At 45.7% G+C, this 10814-nt stretch overlaps 1 protein-coding gene across 1 annotated transcript in view; it reads right to left on the bottom strand.

Moving 5' to 3' along the window:
• The window catches only part of TBL1X (transducin beta like 1X-linked), a 372330-nt gene that overhangs the window by 101456 nt on the left and 260060 nt on the right, over positions 1-10814 (bottom strand). The gene's annotated exons all lie outside the window — the stretch shown is intronic.

Below are 10814 nucleotides of genomic sequence, written 5' to 3'. Positions count from 1 at the left end.
TAAGACCCCCCCCCCCCACTAAGAGGAAGACCTAGATCGGGAATTCATTAGGGAACTGGACAAAGCAGCATGCTCCCAATGCTTGATTGTCAACTTCCCTGACATCTCTTGGGATGGTCACATGGCCAAATCTGACAGGTTGTGTGGTTTTCTCATGTGCATCAATGACCTCTACTTAACCCAGGAGGTCTATGGGCCAACTAGGGGAAAGGCATTGCTGGATCTGGTCCTGGACAAAGGGGAGGACCTGATGAGCGATCTGTGGATTGAGGGTAAGCTTGGTGACAGCGACCATGAATTGGTCACCTTAGTTCACCAAAGAGCAGGCAAACCCCTCAGTAAAACAGAAGTCCTTACCTTTGGGAAGGCCAGCTTCTGCAAACTGAGAGAACTGGTCAGTCAGGCAATCAGGAGCCATATTCCCCCAGAAAAGGGAGTACGTGAGGAATAGTCATCACTCAGAAACATAATCCTTGAAGCACAGGGCAAAGCCTTCCTTTCTCACAAGAAATGCAGTCAGCGAGCAAGTAAGTTCCTAAGGAACTGTTGGACCTCATTAAGCTCAAAAGAGTAGCCTACACCAGCTGGAAAACAGGAAGCATTACCAAAGAGGATTACTCTGCTCTTTCCCGCACCTGCAGAGAGCGGTTGAGAAAAACCAAGGCACAAACCAAAGTTAGGTTTGCTACAGGGATCAAGGACAACAAGAAGTCCTTCTTTAGATATGTGGGAAGTAGGGAAAAGAACAAGGATAGTACTGGGCCCCTGAGAGATCCAACAGGGCAACTGACATCAAGGAAGGGCCAATCTCCTAAGTGACTTTTTCACATCAGTTTTTTACCTTCCCACAAGGATCAATTGCCAAGAATGGCACAAACCCATTTGGGAGGGGGTGACTGGGCCAAAATTGATGTGGATCAGGTGAGGGAACACCTTGAGAAACAACCTTCACAAGTCCATGGGCCCAGACGGAATGCACCCGAGGGTCTTGAAAGAGTTGGTAGGCAACAGTACATCCCCCTTGGCAGGGATATTTGAAAAATCGTGGCCCTTGGGCGAGGTCCCAGATGACTGGAAAAGAGCCAACATGGTCTCTATCTACAAGAAAGGGAGGAGGGAGGAGCTGGGGAACTATAGACCAATCAGTCTGATGTCTGTCCCTGGAAAAATTCTGAAGAAAATTGTCAAGGGATCCATTAATGTCAGACTAATGGAAGGCAAGCCTCTGAATGCCAGCCAACATGGCTTTGTGACTGGCAGGTCTTGCCTGACCAAACTCATCTCCTTCTATGACCAGGTAACTTATGCCCTGGACAAGGGAGATGATGTGGATGTCACTTATCTGGACTTCAAGAAGGCCTTTGACCTAGTTCCCCACAATGTCCTCATGGTTAAGTTGGGGAACTGTGGCCTAGATCATCATATGGTCTGATGGCTAGGAAGCTGGCTATGGGGTTGGACCCAAAGAGTACCAGTTGAAGGGAGCAATTCAACATGGTGCAGCATTACCAGTGGAGTCCCTCAGGGCTCGGTACTTGGGCCAATACTCTTTAACATTTTCATAAACAATCTAGATTCAGGAGTCAGATGTGAACTGGCCGAGTTTGTGGATGATACCAAATTATGGGGGAGGGCTGTCACACCGCAGCACAGGCTGGGGATACAGACCGACTTGGACACACTCTCAAGGTGGGCCGACCCCAACTGGATGGCCTTTAATACAGATAAGTAAAAGGTGCTGCTCCTTGGTAGGAAGAACCCTCAGCACACTTACAGGCTTGGCAGTGCTACGCTTGCTAGCACCATGACCGAAGGGACTTGTGGGGGGTCTTGATTGACCACAACATGAATATGAACCACCAATGTGATGTGGTGGTGGGCAAAGCTAATCAAACTCTGGCATGCATCCACCGATGCATCTCAAGCAAAACAAGGGAAACCATCCTCCCACTTTACTCGGCCCTGGTGGGGCTGCAGCTGGAGTACTGTGTCCAGTATTGGGCCCCCCCACTTCAAGGAGGATGTGGAGAAACTTCAGAGAGTCCAGAGGATACTCATATGATCCAAGGCCTGGAGGGAAAGCTGTACAAGGAAGCTGAGGGACTTGGGACTCTTCAGTCTGGAGAACAGAAGGCTCAGAGGGGACTTGGCGAAAGCCTACAACTTCATAACAGGGGTACATCAGGACCTGGGAGAACATCTGTTCACCAGAGCTCCCCAAGAGATAACAAGGTCTAATGGCTATAAACTCCAGGAAGGCCGATTTAGACTGGATATTAGAAAAAAGTTCTTTACAGTGCGTGTGTCCAGGGTCTGGAATAAACTCCCCCCAGAGGAGGTATAAGCACCTACTCTGGACTCATTCAAAAAATAGCTGGATTTATTTCTTGCTGGGGTCACTTGATCCCAGCTGACTTCCCGCCTATGGGCAGGGGGCTGCACCCGATGATCTCTTGAGGTCCCTTCCAGCCTCTAATGTCTATGAAATCTATGAAATATATTAGAAAACAAAACAAAAGTGGAGGAACAATAGGAAAGTTCATAAGTAGGGAGACGAGGAACAGAATCAACCAACCAACATAATTTTGAAATAGTTTCAAGAAACTGCAAGCAACAAGATAGGGAACAACTATTTTGCTGGATTTGATTCAAGTATGGATTTGTTATATTATATATATATTATATTTTAAGGCTTGTACACTACTTAAGTTTGTATAAGACAAGGTGGCTGAAGTTAGAGACCACTATTAGGCTTCAAAATTGTCTTGATAATTGGAAAATTGGTCTGAAATAAATAGGATGCAATTTATTAGGTACAAGTGCAATATACTACTGCTAGGCACTTTAAATGGCCAAATACAAAATGGGGGAGGACAGATTGGGATGCAGTATTGCACACTTCCCAAGAGAATGCCCTTATGACTGGGCTACAGTCACACTCTCTCCTGCTTATTCTCCATGCATTCTTTACTGAACTTAGGCACACCTTCAAAAGTATGGAAAGAGCCCTATTCCGCCCTATAATTTGGTGATTTGAGAACTTTTCCTGGGGAGTTTCACCCTCTCAGGTAGAAATGAGCATTAAAGCCAGGTCTCTCCCATTTGTTAGGCACAAATGCTCTATCTTGGCTATTACTTAAAAGATTGACTTTTTCTCTTTGTTTTTGAATGTAAGTAACCATGGCTGCTGCGTCTTGTGCTCAGCTCAGTGCTGGTGATCAATGAGTATAAGGCATGATCAGTACATGCCTTTCAGATCCCTCAGAGAACTTAGGTGCAGAGACATTAGTCTGTGAATTTCAAACACATTTAGGTGTGCAATAAATATCAGCACACTTCTCCCAAGATGATAGCATCTCTGGACACAACCAGTAAGAGAACTTTAGGTCTTTAGGGAACTGTATTGGTGAAAATGTAGGCACCTACAAATTTTGAAGCACTTATAATAGGGTTAGGTGAGTTTTTAGGATCAGATTCTTGTACTTAGGCACCTATCTCCCATCTGATGCAATTAAGCAACTAACCTCCCACTCCTCCGCCCTGGGCAAAACCATTATGAAAATTCCAGGTGATGTGTAAGGAAAGTAATTTGATATATCTTATGGCCTAAGGTACCATTCTGATTAAACGGTTGGATGTCTTTTCTAGCAATCTATAGCATCTCAACCAATATTTCCTGAATAAAGTCCACAACTTCTGTTTGAGCCACAGCATGTCTTTTAAAAGATACGCAGTGCTGATTTAAAGACTCTAAGGAACACCTGTAGATTATGTCTGTAAGTAAATTGTTCTGGTGGTTAATTGTCCAAACAAAATTCATACCTTACTTCTACTCTGAATTTGTCTAGCTTCAACTTACAGTCCCTAGATCTTGTTATCCCTTTTAATGTTAGATTAAAGAACTGTCTACTATCAGACATGTAGGTGGTTGTAGACTATGATCAAGTTCACTCCTCACCAACTTTTAGTAAAAAAGAATGTTCTCCAGACACCTTGACTCAATATTTTATCAGTCTGATGAAACCTTTCCAATTTTAAAAAATCCTTTTTTGAAGTGTAGATACTAGAAGGGGACATAGTATTTTAGTAATGGCCTCACTAATACCATATCCTGAGGTAATACCATCTAACTACTCCCATCTGATTTTTTCTTGATTATACACCCTATATAGCTTTCTTAGCCATAGTTTCTCACTTGATATTTATATTCAATGGATTATGTCCTTTTGTGTGTTCCAGGATACAGTCTCTATTTTGTAAGTGTGTCCTAAGGTTTAAAGCAGGTGTTTCCAAGCTTGAGGACTGCAGTTCTTGAAACAACTGGAGGAAAGGGTAGGAACTCTTGGGGATGGAGGAAGTTCCAGGGGACCCCAGAAGGGTCCCTAGCCTGGCTGGGATGGAGACAGTGGGGCCATGCAACCAGGACCCCAGAGAGTACCCTGTGGGTTTGGAGAGACTGGGGCCTGCCTGGCTGGTGCAGCAGGCTACCACATGAATTAGAATAGGCCTATGGGGCTTGGAGGCCAGAGGCATGAGTAGAATAGTGCTGGGCAAAATAGGTGCCAGAAGAGTGCTGAGAATGAAGAATGTGAGGGGCTTGAGGCCCCCGAACCAGTGTAAGGTATATGGCTCTGAGAGTAAGGCCCAGAGTGAGTTAGAGGATAGATGGCCAGGGAGCCACTGTACCACCTTGACTGGCCCAGGCTGGGGCCAGGGCCCAGGATGGGCCAAAGTGCTCACCGTGAGGGGTGGGTCAGTGCCATAGAGGGCCTGGCATCCTGAGAGCAGGGCCAGGCCTAGACAGGAGAAGGTCCCTAGAGTGGGGGACTACTGGTAAGAGGTGGGAGCCAGAGCCATCTTAACCAGTGAGGGACCTGAGGACAAGGGCCACTTGTCTGGTTAAAGGCCTACAGAAAAAACCCTCTGTGGACTGATTGGGAGACCTGGACCTCTTCAGCCTCTGCAGAAGGAGGCTGAGAGGTGATCTCATGGCTGCCTACAAACTCATTGGGGGTGGGAGGCAGCAAGAAATAGGGGATACAATGTTTACCAGGGCGCCTATCAGAGTAACTAGAAATACTGGCCACAAACTGGAAGAGAGCAAATCCATATTGGACATTAGGAAAAAATTCTTTATGGAGAAGGTTGCCAAAATATCAAATAAGCTTCCAAGGAAGGTGGTGCTGTCCATTAGGGGGTCGGACTCGCTGATCTAATACGTCCCTTCTGACCCTAACACCCATGAAACTATGAAACTAAATGAGGGGGGTGAGTAGAGCCACCTAAAAGTAGGAATGCAAGGGACTGGGCATATGGCTGGACGGGGGTCAGGGAGAGTCTGAAGGAGAATTAGGGTCGAGAGAATAATAAAGTCTCCCAGATGGGAGGAGGTGTACCCTAAGGGAGAACACAGGAGAGCTCAAGGAAAGGGCAGGGTGGTCTCCCCTGGTCTGGGGTAAGACCTGAAACTGAACCCTGCTGGGGTTGGATGGTGTGGTGGGACTGCTGGGAAATACCACACCCGTGCCTTCCCAATGAAAGGCAAGGATGGGGTGCTGGAAAGCCTCATCCCCCACTGCCTTGTGGGTGACCCCATGGAGGGAAAGTCTAGAGGAGCACACCCCAAAAGAAAAGCACTATGAGCCCAAGTTTCACTGAATGGGGCCTGAGGCCTAAGGAGGAAAGTGTAGGCCCCGTGAGGGGCCAGGGCCAGGAACCAATGAGGGAGCTGAGGCTTAAAGTGTGATTGTGTGGTCCAGTGAGGGGTCACTGTGAGTATATGGCTCAGTGAGGGTCAAGTGTGAGTGTGGCCTGAATGGGCCAGAGGCCAAGTGCGGCTCAGTAAGGGGCCAGGGGAGTAGTATGTGGAACAGGGTGCCACCTGCGGAGCATGGGTCACAGTGTAGGGTCGGTTTGTAGCCATGTGTTTGGCCCAGTGCATGGGGCAGCCTCTTGCATCACATCTATTCATTTTTATATCAAAGATATGGCGGGTGACAGACAGACTGCCCTAAATGGGGGGGAGGAGGGGCAGGATCAATCTCTTTGGACCACCCCCCCATTACAGGCAGATTTAATTTTCATTAAAGTCATTGGAATTTAAGGGGTTAAAATATCAAATGTATGCTTGTAGGGGTATGTGGGCACCTGGTAAAACTGGAAGGGAGTACGTAATAAGAAAAAGTTTTGGAACCTCTGGTTTAGAGAGTATCCACAATGTTGCTAGACTCTAATATCAGCACTGTATGGTTCTGCCTGGATGTCTCTGGGATGTCTTTTTAACAGGGCTTCCCCGCCATTACTGAGAAGGGGAGGGAGCCCAGGGCATGCTGGCCAGCCCGGCCTCTTGAATAGACTTAACGGCAAAAAGGGATAAGATGGGTGCCTGCCCCAGGTGTAGGCAGTAATTGGCAAGCCTGAGGCGGAAATAGAAGGTCAAGTGACCCAGGGAGAGACTCCAAAGTCCAGGGATTGACCCAGAAGTAACATTCTGGCCACAGGGGTTGAAGGAGGCAGAGCTCCAAGGAGGAGCCAGTCTAGACTGTCTGGGAGAAAAGACTTTGTGCCACAGAAGGGTGGAAGACACCCCACACTGAGAGCAATGCAAGGTAAGTGCCTTCAACCTTTCATATTGGTGCCCCCGTGGGCTTTTGTTTTGCAAGCTTTATGCTTTGAGAGCAGGAGCTTATGCTTTTGATTTACATTTAGAGGGTGTTAAGTACAGGCAGGAGTCCAAATACATTCAGAGGGAAGACTGTGGCTCTGTGGTATCTTAAAGGACTGTAGCATGTCAGATATCTGATAGCAAAAACTGGGGAGTATAACTCTCGTGCCCACAAGGGATGTGCTTAGGGGCCAAGCAGCCCAGAGCCCACAAAGGGCTAGAGTTAGAGCTCAAGAATCTAGGTCTTGGTGTGGTGGACCCTGGGCAATGGGACCCAGCCAGATTAAACATGAGCTAAGGTTGGGAAGAATCTGGTTTTAGACAAGGACCTACCCCAAAACCCACATCCACCTCCAGCCTCCCTTCAAAACTATAACATCAAACCATGGCAGGTGAGATGGAGGGGGCAGGACCCAGAGTCTGGAAACAAAGGGTGAGGAGGTCAGAGCCCAGCAGCAAGCCAGGCTGGGAGCCTTGTCATGCCAGCACCAAACATTGCTGTTAGTCTTTTACCAGCTCAAATTGTTTGAAGTGTGTTGTGGATATTTTCCTGCACACAATGAGCAGCATCACAAAAATGATGATAAAAAATGACTGTCTCAGAAATAAAATAAAGGAATTTTTCACCTCTCCTTTACTGTGATGGCCATTTTCTTTCTGTGGGCTGAACTGGTGGGTTTCATTTATTTTTCTTTTATTCGTAATTTCTAGATAAACAACTTTGCATTTGGATATATTAAATTGCATGTTGCTTACATTAGCTTGGCTTTCCAAACTGTGTTGCTTAGTCTCTATAACTGAAGTGCTGCCACCTCTTACCAATTACTTAATCAATTATTTCCCACCTACAAATTAAATCAGCAATGATTTTAAATTTTCTTCCAGATAACTGATAAAGCTGTTGAATAGTACAGAAATGGGAAAATATCCCTGGAATTCCAACTGAAACATCCCATTAGATGAATATTGTCCATTTCCAATGACTTTTCAAGATCTTTCAGTTAACAGCTTTTAATCCATTTGATGTGGACTGTACTGATTACATATGGTGTTAATTTTATTATAGTGGGTGTATCTAGACAAGAAATGAATGTGAAGCAGTTTATACAGGAGTAAACTGCTCAGTTGTGGTGTCTACACATGGGCCTGGGACAGCAGCAATGAGCCAGGGCAAAGCAGGCCCCCAGCTGACTGGGCTGGCCAGGCACAATTTATGCCTGTGGTCAGTGTCCACATGTGTGTTTTAGCACAGTAAATTATCCTGCCATAAGAGAGTATTGTCAGGTACAATAGTCTCTTATGGCAGACTTAATTAGTTTACTGTGCCCTAATACCAGCACACATGCAGACTGTACCATTTCACTGTGGAGCTGATTAGTCTACTCCGCAGCAAGGAGCATGTGTAGATGCACCTGGTGTCATTCAAGATTAAGAAGCCTAAGTCAAATACCTCACAAACTTCTCCTGTATCCTAAGATTTGTCATCAAACAACAGTACTGATATGGATAGTTCAATTATTTAATGCTTCTAGATTCAAATGTTCAATTATAACAGAAAGCAACCTCTGACTTTCACTTTTAATCGATGATTCCCCTACTCCCACCATTTCAGAAGATTTTAACTTTCTCTCTAATAATATCATTAGAGTATTTTCATGACCACCATTTACTAGTACCTTGCCATGGCAATATTCAAAACATCCTCAAGAACCCTGCAGAATCAGGGCTGCCAAATTTTTGTAATGATCTAGGTATGGACTTGCCTTATATGCATTCAAATTCTTGGTGTGGTATACATTTGTTTCTGTCTGAATATTAAAGAGGAGGCAACCAAAGAGGAAACCTGAGTTAAAATTACTTTATTGTCTCTATTTTTATTTAATCTTTTTGATGCTATTTGGGCTTGGCTAGGTGTCATGAACCTCGGTCCATATTCCAATGTATAATATCAGTTATACAAAAGCTAAAAAAGATTCCTGGTTTTGCTGGCAGCATAAACTACAGATGACTGAACTCAAACTATATTCAAAATAAACACTGTCCCTCTAAGGATTAAAAAAGTGTATGTCAAATTTACAATAATTAGAGGTTCTTGTTTAGACATTTTTAATTTGTATCTCATCATTCTACATTCTTTATGCTAGCAGGTGGCACAGCATCTTACAAGCTGGGATTTCTTTATTTGTCTAACAAAAAAATACAAACGTAAAACCCCATAAGGGAAAACAGTATGAGCATGGCTCAGAACATCAAAACCAACTGTACAGTACATGCTTCTTAAAAATAGATCTGTTGGCTCAGCGTTACTTATAATTCTCATTTACTGTACAAGACTACTGTGTCTTGTCTTGTGTCAGGCACTAGTACTAAGACTATGTATTATCATCCAGGTCCTAAAATGCTCAGTTTGAGCTGGTTTTCTTAATATCATTAGACCAGTTTCTGCTTACTTAATAATACCTGTAGAAATTATCAAACAAAATCAGTGACATCAATGCAATTACACTCACACTCTTCCTGTGTATGCAGGACTATATATTTTTCATTGTCAAATAATAGTGTGAATATGAAGTAACAACGGTATTTTATCTAAAAATGCTAGGAAAAAAATCAATAAGAGCCTTCAGCCATTGTTCTTTTGATCCTGTCATTCATCAGTAAGTCCTTAAAGATTTGTTTTGAATCAATCCACAGCATCATTTTGGCTATTGACAATTCAAGCAGAACATGAAGCCTACCATCTTTGGTTTCTTCTTTCCAATGGGGAGAAGCTGTTACATTGCAACAACATAATGTGGAAAAAATACAGTACAAATGTAACAATTTTAATGAGATTTATGCAACTTTTTGAATGTTCAAAAGCCAATAAACTCCAGTCAATTTATTTTGAGAAAACTGGTTAGTTTGTGATCAAATTATATTTCCCCCCATTCTCGTGAACTAAAGCCAAATACCAGATTCTAATCCAAGGGTGGGCAAAATACAGCATGTAGGTCAGATACAGCCTGCCAAGTGATTCCCTCTGGCCCATGGCAGTTGTGGTAAGTGTGACTGATCCTGCTGCCCCCAGATGTGGAGATGCCACATGGCATGGCCCACTGTATCCCTGCATGCAACTTTTGGGCAAGCTGGGAGCTGTAATCTGTGGGGCAGGGTGGGGTGGGGTGGCAGCTGCCTGGAAGCAAGTGTCACTAGCCCCTGGCCCCACTGCCTGAGCACCCCCAGGCCCGTCTGCCCTGCACCCACTGCTGGTCATGCCAGACAGAGCAGGCAGGTGAGGTGTCCATGGAGTCCAGGCCAGGACCCCCGCAGGCTTGGCACACTTGGCTGGGTGGATAGTGGTATCCAGGAGTGGGATGGGCAGATGGGATTATGGGGTGATGACAGTGCAGGGCTGGGGCTCAGGGCCTGGAGCACAGCTGTAATCTGCTCCTCACTCATCCCTGTGATGGGCACCAGTCTCCCGCCCTGTGGTTCCCTGCAGAACTGATGCTCAACACAGGGACATGTAGGGAGAGGACCGTGGCTCTGTCCTGGGCCCTGGCATCACGCTATCACTGCTCCCCAATCCCAGCTCTGGCCCATGCCTTGCTCAACTGTCCTGCTCCTGGACACTGCTCCTTGCCTGCCTGTGGCCCCATCCATCCATCTGAGCACACCCTGCCCACAGGGATCTTGGGGTGGGCTTCATGGAGACCCCACCTGTTTACCCACTTGCTCCATCTGACACCCCTAGCAGTGGGTGTGGAGTGCATAGGCCCAGGGCCAGATAGGAAAAACTGGCACCCCTCTGGCCCCCTCTTTGTAAACAGGCCATGTAAACAGCTGTGACAGGGCCAGGGCTGGGGCCAAGTCAGCACTCCGCCTCCCCACCTCTGCCTTCCAGATCTCAAGAGCTCACCCAAAGTCCTTCAGTGGTCCCTCCAGCCAAAATAATTGCTGATTAGAGTGCTGGGATGTAGGTTAGGGCCATGCAGTTAGAGCGAAGAGATCTGCCAATATGACAGATAGCTAAATTATCAAAAGCCCTTTAGAGGATCAAACCTTGCATGTCTACCACATATGGAGATTCCTCATAAGCTTCAATGGAAGTTACTTGTATTGAGGGCTCATAGTACTGGAATGGTTCTATCAGGGTGGCATAAAAACA

This window comes from Gavialis gangeticus, unplaced genomic scaffold, assembly GCF_001723915.1.
Source record: "Gavialis gangeticus isolate Ggan-Ray unplaced genomic scaffold, GavGan_comp1, whole genome shotgun sequence".
NCBI lineage: Eukaryota > Metazoa > Chordata > Crocodylia > Gavialidae > Gavialis > Gavialis gangeticus.
Note: the sequence above shows the minus strand (reverse complement) of the source record. Positions and strands in the feature narration are given on the sequence as shown.